Below are 8,245 nucleotides of genomic sequence, written 5' to 3' on the forward strand. Positions count from 1 at the left end.
CTTGAGATCCTTCACCAACCCCGGCGACCTAGAGTCCAGATTTGTGCTTTTAAAAAGAGTGGTGTAAAGGCCTTTCCTGTATGGGCCTCCCTGGGCACACATGACAGTGATTCTGGGTCCATTTGAGGTGTCATCAGATAGGCACAATCTGCTAGATATGATCAAATTGCTCTGTAAATTGATGCAAGATTATAATCCAACAAATTGTGTATGAGAGTCCCCATTGCTCTGCATAGTCCATCTAAAGAGGAGGTGGAGTGCCTGGTTCCAAACACAGGACTTTGAATCAAGCACATGGGGATTATGATAGCATTTCTTTATCTTAGTAGTTGTGTGACCCTGGCATGTACTTAACCTCTCTGAGCCTCACTCTTATAATCTGTAAAAGGATATCCTGATACCAATCAGAATATCTAGCATGTATAGAAGAGACTGGCAGCGCATGTTTGTTTCCTTCTCATTCCATCTTTTCCCCTCTTTAAGAGAAGTTTCATTTTCCTCAAGATTGCCACTATGTCTTAGAGAGAATTTTGAGAATGTTAAAAGAAGAAGGAAAACAGACACCCTCAGCTACATTATATAACAGATTTAGGGTCATTTCTGTGATAAAAAATGCTATAGAATGATTTGTCTGTTGGAGTGGAGTCAGAGAAAAAGACTTAGCATTTTCTACTGCCTTTGCTGTGGCCTTTTTGGGTATAGTAGGTTCAATTCAGGTGTATTCATGAGCTGGGAGGCTGGGACTTTCTTGGAGCTCCAGAAAGATGAGGCATTTGGTGGCAATGGATCCACAGGGAGGGACCTGGGGCAAGAGTGAGAAGCTCTGCCTGAGTCTTAGTGCCTGAGCCTTCACCATTGACAGGACCTTGTGTGAGTCATCGCCTCTCTTCCCTCCTCAGCTACCAAAGAGAATTGTACCAGGTGGCCAGGTCAAAGAGGGTATGGTACCTGGATTGAGTAACAACTATATTCTGGGCACTATCATCTGCTTTACTTGCATTTTTCCCTTTTTGTCAAGCACTTTTGCTCAAGTGGCCTTCATGGTGCAAAATCCAGCATCTTGTGAAAGAACAATATTGGGGATCTAATTTAGATGGTAAGGAGGTAAAGAAATCCTCTCCGAGAAATTACATTTAAAGAGTAACCTGAAGTGTGTGTAGGAGAGAGCTAGGGTGGGAGAGAATTCCAGGCCGGGAGGGACAGCATATGCAAAGGCCCTAGGGTGGGAAGTAGTTTGACCCTTTTGGAATGGAGAGAGGCCAGTGTAGCAGAGTGAGTGTGAGAGACGGAGTGGCCCCAGATAGGACTAGTAAGGAAGGCAGGGGCCAGAGCACACAGAGCCCTCTAGGCCATGGTCAGGAGTTTGCATTTTACCTGCAGAGCTCTGGCAAGGCACTGGAGAGTTTGGAACCAGGTGAGAGTACACTTGTTTTTTGGTAGCTAGGAAGTTATTGGACTCTGAGAGTAGAAATACCATCCTTCCTTGCAAACAGAGCAGAGCAGCCATGAAGAGCAGGCTTGTGGATAGAGCCTCTGTTGCTGAGGTGACAGGACTGTGTCCTTGTTACTATGGAAACCTGATGTATGGCTAGTGACAGGCTGTGGGCTGGCAAGTGAGACTCCTGATTCTCCCAGCCCTGTGAATGTATTGCATAAGGTAAAGAGGTCTGGGGGGCTGCTGATCCTTCATCAGTCTATAAGCCTTGCTAAGGGAGGACAGAGGTCACTGAGACACACAGCCCACTTTCCTTGTCTGGGTCGGAAACACCTAGAAATTCCTTTTTCAAAAAAAGATTTATTTATTTATTTGAGAGAGAAAGAGAGAGAGGTGGGGAGGGGCAGAAGGAGAGGGAGAGAGAGAATACCCAAGCAGATTCCCTGCTGAGTGTGGAGCCCCAAGTGGGGCTCAGTCCCATGACTCTGAGATCATGACCTGAACTGAAATCAAGAGTCGGACGCTCAACCATCTGAGCCACCCAGTTGCACCTGAAACACCTAGAAATTCTTATGTTCATGACAAGAGACCCATATTCCTTTATGACATTTTTTCTATAATACTCAGGCACAGTTCCTGATCATTTGATGTTCTTTAAAAGATACTATTATTATTCACTCAGGGCATAACATTTTCCCTTAATGAACTGTAATTCAGAAGGAATATAGACCACATTTATTTAAATTTTAGCTGTATCCACTGAACATTGTATTTTTTGCATTTTTTTCTATCAAACTATGTGAAGCTAGTTATCATTCCTACATTAATTTTAGTGGAACAAAGAGACAAATATGTTTTAAGTGTATATTGGATACCATTTTTATACTTCTCAATACCTTTACTGCCTATCAGAATACCTTCCATATATGCTATTTCATAATGAATTATAAATAGAAATAATTTTTGTGCCGTTTAAAATGCCTCATAGCCACAGTGAAAGTCTCTTACCTGACCAATATTCCTCCATCCTGTTTCCCAAAGGTAATCACTGCTATCATTTGATTTTACTTGGCATTCATTTTTCTATGCATACTGAAATATACATACATGAAAAGATACATTGCTCTTTTCATCAATTGATTTATTTTTCAGATATGAAGTTGGAATCACAGAATTAACACTGATTTACTTATGTTCTTCATTTAACAAATGACTATTTATTTAAAGATTTTATTTATCTTTTTGACAGAGAAAGAAACAGTGAGAGAGGGAACACAAGCAGGGGGAGTGGGAGAGGGAGAAGCAGGCTTCCCAAGGAGTAGGGAGCCCGATGCAGGGTTCGATCCCAGAACTCTGGGATCATGACCTGAGCCCAAGGCAGACGCTTAACAACTGAGCCACACAGGCGCCCCACAAATAACTATTTTTAAAATTATTTTCATTAAGTTATGATTTAGAAAAAAATTCACTCCTTTTTGTATACAGTTCCATTAGTCTTGAAAAATACATACAGTTGTGTAACCATCACTACAATCGAGATACACAAGAGTTCCATCTTGTCAAAAAATTCCCCTGTTCCCTTTATAGTCACCCATTCTCCTCATCCCAACCCTGACAACAATTTGTTTCCTGACCCTGAAATTTTGATAGCTGTAGGTTTTCATTTTGTCTTTTCATTTAAATTGTGTTCTATATATTTTTAATTTTTCTTGAGACTTACTATTTGACCCATGAATTAATTAGATATGCATTGCTTAGTTTCCAAGTTTTTGGAGATTTTCCTGTGATCTTTCTACTATTGATTTTGAGAGTTTCATTTCATTATTGTCAGATAACACATTCTGTTTAATTTCAGTTCTTTAAATTTGTTAAGGTCTGTTTTATGATCCAGGATATAGTCAATCTTGTTCAATGTTCCATGTGCATTTGAAAAGAGTGTGTATTCTGGGGCGCCTGGGTGGCTCAGTCGTTAAGCGTCTGCCTTCGGCTCAGGTCATGATCCCAGAATCCTGGGATCCAGCCCTGCATGGGCTTCCTGCTTGGCAGGAAGCCTGCTTCTCCCTCTCCCACTCCCCCTGCTTCTGTTCCTGCTCTCGCTCTCTCTCTCTGTCAAATAAATAAATAAAAATCTTAAAAAAAAAGAGTGTGTATTCTGCTGTTTTGGGGTGGAGTGTTCTATAAATGTCAGGTAGGTCCAGTTGGTTGATGGTGGTATTCAGTTCATCTATAATCTTGCTGATGTTTTGCCTACTAATTCGGAGAGAGGAATGTTGAAGACGCCAGTTATAATTGTGGATGTGCTTATTCTATCACTTTTGCTGCATGTATTTTGAGATTGTTGTTAGATATAATACAGTACACATTTAAAATTATTGTATCTTCTTGGTGAATTGACTGACCCTCTTTGTCTCTGGTAATTGTGTATGCTTTCAAGTCTAAATTGTCTGATAACGTAGATGTTCCTGCTTTCTTTTGATCAGTGTTTGCATGGTATATTTTCATTCATCCTCTTACTTTTAAGCTACCTGTATCATTATATTTGAAAAGAGTTGCTTGTAGACAACATATAGTTGGGCCTTCTTTGTTTATTTTGTTCTTTAAATCCATTCTGACAGTCTCAGTCATTTGGTTATGTATTTAGACCATTGACAAATAATGTAATTATTGATGTTTCAATTTAGATCTATTACATTTCTATTTTTTTGTTTGTCCCCTCTGTTTTTCATTATCCTGTTTCCTCTTTCTTGCCTTCTTTTGGCTTATTTGAATGCTTTTTAGTATTGTGATGTTGAATATATCTTTGTATAACATTTTTGTGGATGTTCTATGGATTACAAACTACCCACTTAATTTCTCATAACCTATTTAGAAGCAATACTTTACCACTTCAACTGATATTAGAAACCTCACCTTAATGGTCCCCTTACCCTCCCCCTTTATGCTATATTAGCTTTATTTATTATATCTACACTGAAATCTACATAGTTATCAATTATACCTACATTATTGAAAATTCCTCAGTCAATGTTATATTTTGCTGTGTTTTTCTAATATTTACCATGCTTTTTGAAGCCCATAGAGCAGTATCTCCCCATTCACTTCCTCCCAAGATCTCCAAGAGACCCAAATTGGGGTAGTAAGCAGTGGGAATGAAGACTTGTCTTTCACAGTGGTTTAAAATTCACAATAATATCCGGGACTCCTGGGTGGCTCAGAGGGTTAAGTATCTGCCTTAGGCTCAGGTCGTGATCCCAGGGTCCTGCTTCTCCCTCTCTCTCTGCCTGCCGTTCTCTCCCTCTCTCTTAAATAAATAAATAAAACCTTTTTAAAAATAAATAAAATTCATAATAATAGTATAATTTAAAAGTAACAGAGGTCATTATTAATAAGTTAAACAACACTTTGGGCAGCATCAAATGTCAGTGCCCAGAGAGATTAGAGCATTCAGAGCCTTGGCAGCTTCAGGACACAATGGGAAAATTTTAGAGTAATTCCAGGTTCCACTACTGAACAGGCTTTCAGAGCAGTTTCCCCGATTTACTTAACCTCTCCTAACTTCTTATCATGATCTGAATTATAGGATTAAATAGGTAACTTGAATTCAAGTGTTAAGATTAAAGAAGAAACTACAGGGTGCCTGGCTGGCTCAGTCTTGATCTTGGGGTCTTGAGTTCAAGCCCCCCACTGGGTGTAGAGCCCACTTAAAAAAAAGATTAAAGGAGATTACAATTTAGAATACCACTTGTTTACATTAATTTTATAAACATTAATTTCGTACCCTCCATATCCTCTTTCCCAGAGAAAATACCTGTTCTGATTGATCCTTTTCTATTTATCATCTTAAAAACCAACAACAATCCACATACCCAATTCTCTTGATCTTTGGTGCAGGATTTCATTTCTATAATCATCATCATCATCATCATCATCACCATCACCATCACCATCACTGTCACCACCAAGAATGATTGTTGAGTGAGTACCCATGGGGAAGTTTAAATGACCTGTCCCTAACTCCTGGTGGCCCATCAGATACATAAAGGGTCCCTGTGTATATGAAGTGTTCGTTAACCTTCTTTCATTATTGCCCCCCTCGAGTAGCCTTTTCAGACTTTTTCTTGCTGAATCACCTGCAACCCCACTCCCCAGTGGAATATGACATTTTTAAGACCACAAATGTAGTTTATCTGTTTGTATACTGTGGTCCTTTGAAGGTTCACAGACCATTGTAATATGTATGAAAATTCTACCCCCAAGAACCAATCTTGAGCCCTCTGGGGGGCAGTGTCACCTCTGTTGAGAATGCATGATATGTTGTGATTAGGAGAAAAGCTGGAATCCCATTCTTTCTTCATCTGTCTCTGGATCCATACTAGAAAATCTATCACATCTAAATGCCCAGCCTTGAGGGACCATCCACGGAGTCACACCCTGTGTTTATGCAGCACAGCTTGTGTACCTACTCCTGAAGAGACCTGTAGACCTTCAACTTCTTCCCTCTCTGAGAGAATACTTCCTTCTCCGTGTCCTCACAGGCCTTTTCCTCCCTACAAGGTACAAGCAGCCCAATCATTTCCATAAATTTAAGTTTTCACAAAGGATGAAAGAAACACAGGCTTCAGACAGCTTCTGCTTCCTGTCCCCTCACCAATGTCCCCTGAAGCAGGGGAAAGAGGCACCCAGCCCGGCTCCCTGCAGCAAGGAGGGTAAACACTAGGAGAATAGAGATTAACCACCTCAACAGAATGTGTCCTGATACCTTTGCTAAAACTTGCCACCAGCAACTAACAGTGCCCAGACTGCCAGGTCCCATCCCTGACTCTGGCAGTGGGCATGGGGAGCAATCTCTTTGTCATTTGTGTCTGTGCTTAGGAGCCTGTGCTTTGGAATAACATACATCTGTGAAGAGAGAATAGTGATACCTCACTAGCAGGGCTATTGTGAGATTAAATCCCACCACTAGCATGAAGAACCTGGATCTTGGCCCCTCAAAACAGTCTTTTCCATAAATAGTAACTATCTTTCCTCTTTGAAACAGGGAATTGGTCCTGACCTTCCCTGTCACCCAAGGCCCCTTAACCAGATTGTACCTCAGAATCACTTTGGGGATCCTTTTCTAAACCCTCACACGAATTTCCCTTGTTGGTAAAAATAAGACTTCCGTATTAAGGCCATTCAAATCATTAAGTCATAGTAATATGGGCCTCAGAAAATGAATATGCTCATTTGACAGATTCATAGACTCCTCACCTAGGGTTGCCAGATTTAGCAAATAATGTACAGGATGACCAGTTGAACTTGAATTTCAGATAAACAAAGTGACGTTGCATGTGAGATACACAAAAATTGTCAGTTATCTATAATTCAAATTTAACTTGGTGTCCTGATTTTATCTGGCACAAGTAAGACACTGTGGAGGAGAACCAAGGTGCCCCAGTGAATAGCTCCAGCTGAATCTCCAGCAACAATGAACACCAATGGCCCACGTGAGTGATTGGAAGTCCCAGCTGAGTGGAGCCTCCAGATGACTGCAGCCCCGGGTGACAAATATCACATGGAGCAGAGAACAACCTAGCTGAGCCCAGTCAGCCCACAGAATCCTGAGGGATAAAAATTGGCTATTGGTGGTGTTTGTTAAACAGAAATGGATATCCTAAATGTGCTTTTGGTGAACTCTCTTTTTTTTTGTGGTCTATAATCATTGGATATGACAGGGATTTGGTTATTCTTGAAAGTTTGGTAGGACTTAGTTATAATTTTGGCTATGGTTAGTGTGTGAGTTTAAGTGTGGGTATAGATTTTGAACATTTCCTCAATTCCTTCTTGAAGGGATTTCCAACAAAAATTTTCATGATATATGATTTTCATCCTTGGAATTTAGAAATTTATTCCAATCCCCTTCTACAAGAAGAGACTCCCCTGCAATCATGCTTGTCAAGGAAATGATAGGGTAATGCTTCAAGCTGCTCCCTGAGACACATGGAGAACCATATCCTCAGAAGGTGGCTTGGTGAATACGTAATTAGAACAAGGACTATTTAATCATCTCAAGAAGTTTTCTCAAAGAAACTGTCCTGAAATACTTTTTCCTGCTACAGAGATAGCCTCGCAAGGAAGCCGCTTTCTTGAATACACATAGAACTCCTTCATCAGACAGCAGATACATATGCATTGCAGTCCTTGCCCTTTCTGACTGTCCTTGTGCAGCACTGCTGGATAGTAATGTTTGCCCAGTTCTGGGGTTCATTAATAGGAAGCCTAATTCCCTTGTGGCAAATCTAAGCCACATTCTCCAATATCATCTTTATAAAAAATAGATATACTTTTCTCCTTATTATTTTTATCACATTTTTAGGTGGTTTAGAACCTAGATATGGAGAAGGGATGTATTTTGGGGATCCCTTAAAGGCCCAAGCATTTTGGAACAAGACCAAAGGAACACTTGGGGAGACAAGACACAGAAAAGGGAAGAAGAGCTGGGAGTCTATTTTTAGACCCATCCTTGAGGGCGGAGGAAAATATGTGCTCCATAAGGGCAGCTTGCTACAAGAGTTTTGAAGGGAGAGGGCTTGGGCTGTGCAACCCATTTGTCCTTCCAACCTCATTAATCAGGTAAGTGATTCTCTTGAGATGGAAGCAAGTGTGTTTGGTTACAGATGTCCCTACACCTGGAAGAAAATATGGGAAATGGAGGATAAGAATTCTCCAGGAGAAACAATGCATGGTACAACTGACTAGGTGTCTGCCTACTAACTGACTGTAACAGTTTAGGCCTGCCTCCCTGAAATTACTCTGAGATTTCTGAAATGA

This window comes from Eumetopias jubatus, unplaced genomic scaffold (genome assembly GCF_037043125.1).
Source record: "Eumetopias jubatus isolate StellerSeaLion01/CBP00866 unplaced genomic scaffold, mEumJub1_p1.0 scaffold_11, whole genome shotgun sequence".
Taxonomy (NCBI): Eukaryota; Metazoa; Chordata; class Mammalia; order Carnivora; family Otariidae; genus Eumetopias; species Eumetopias jubatus.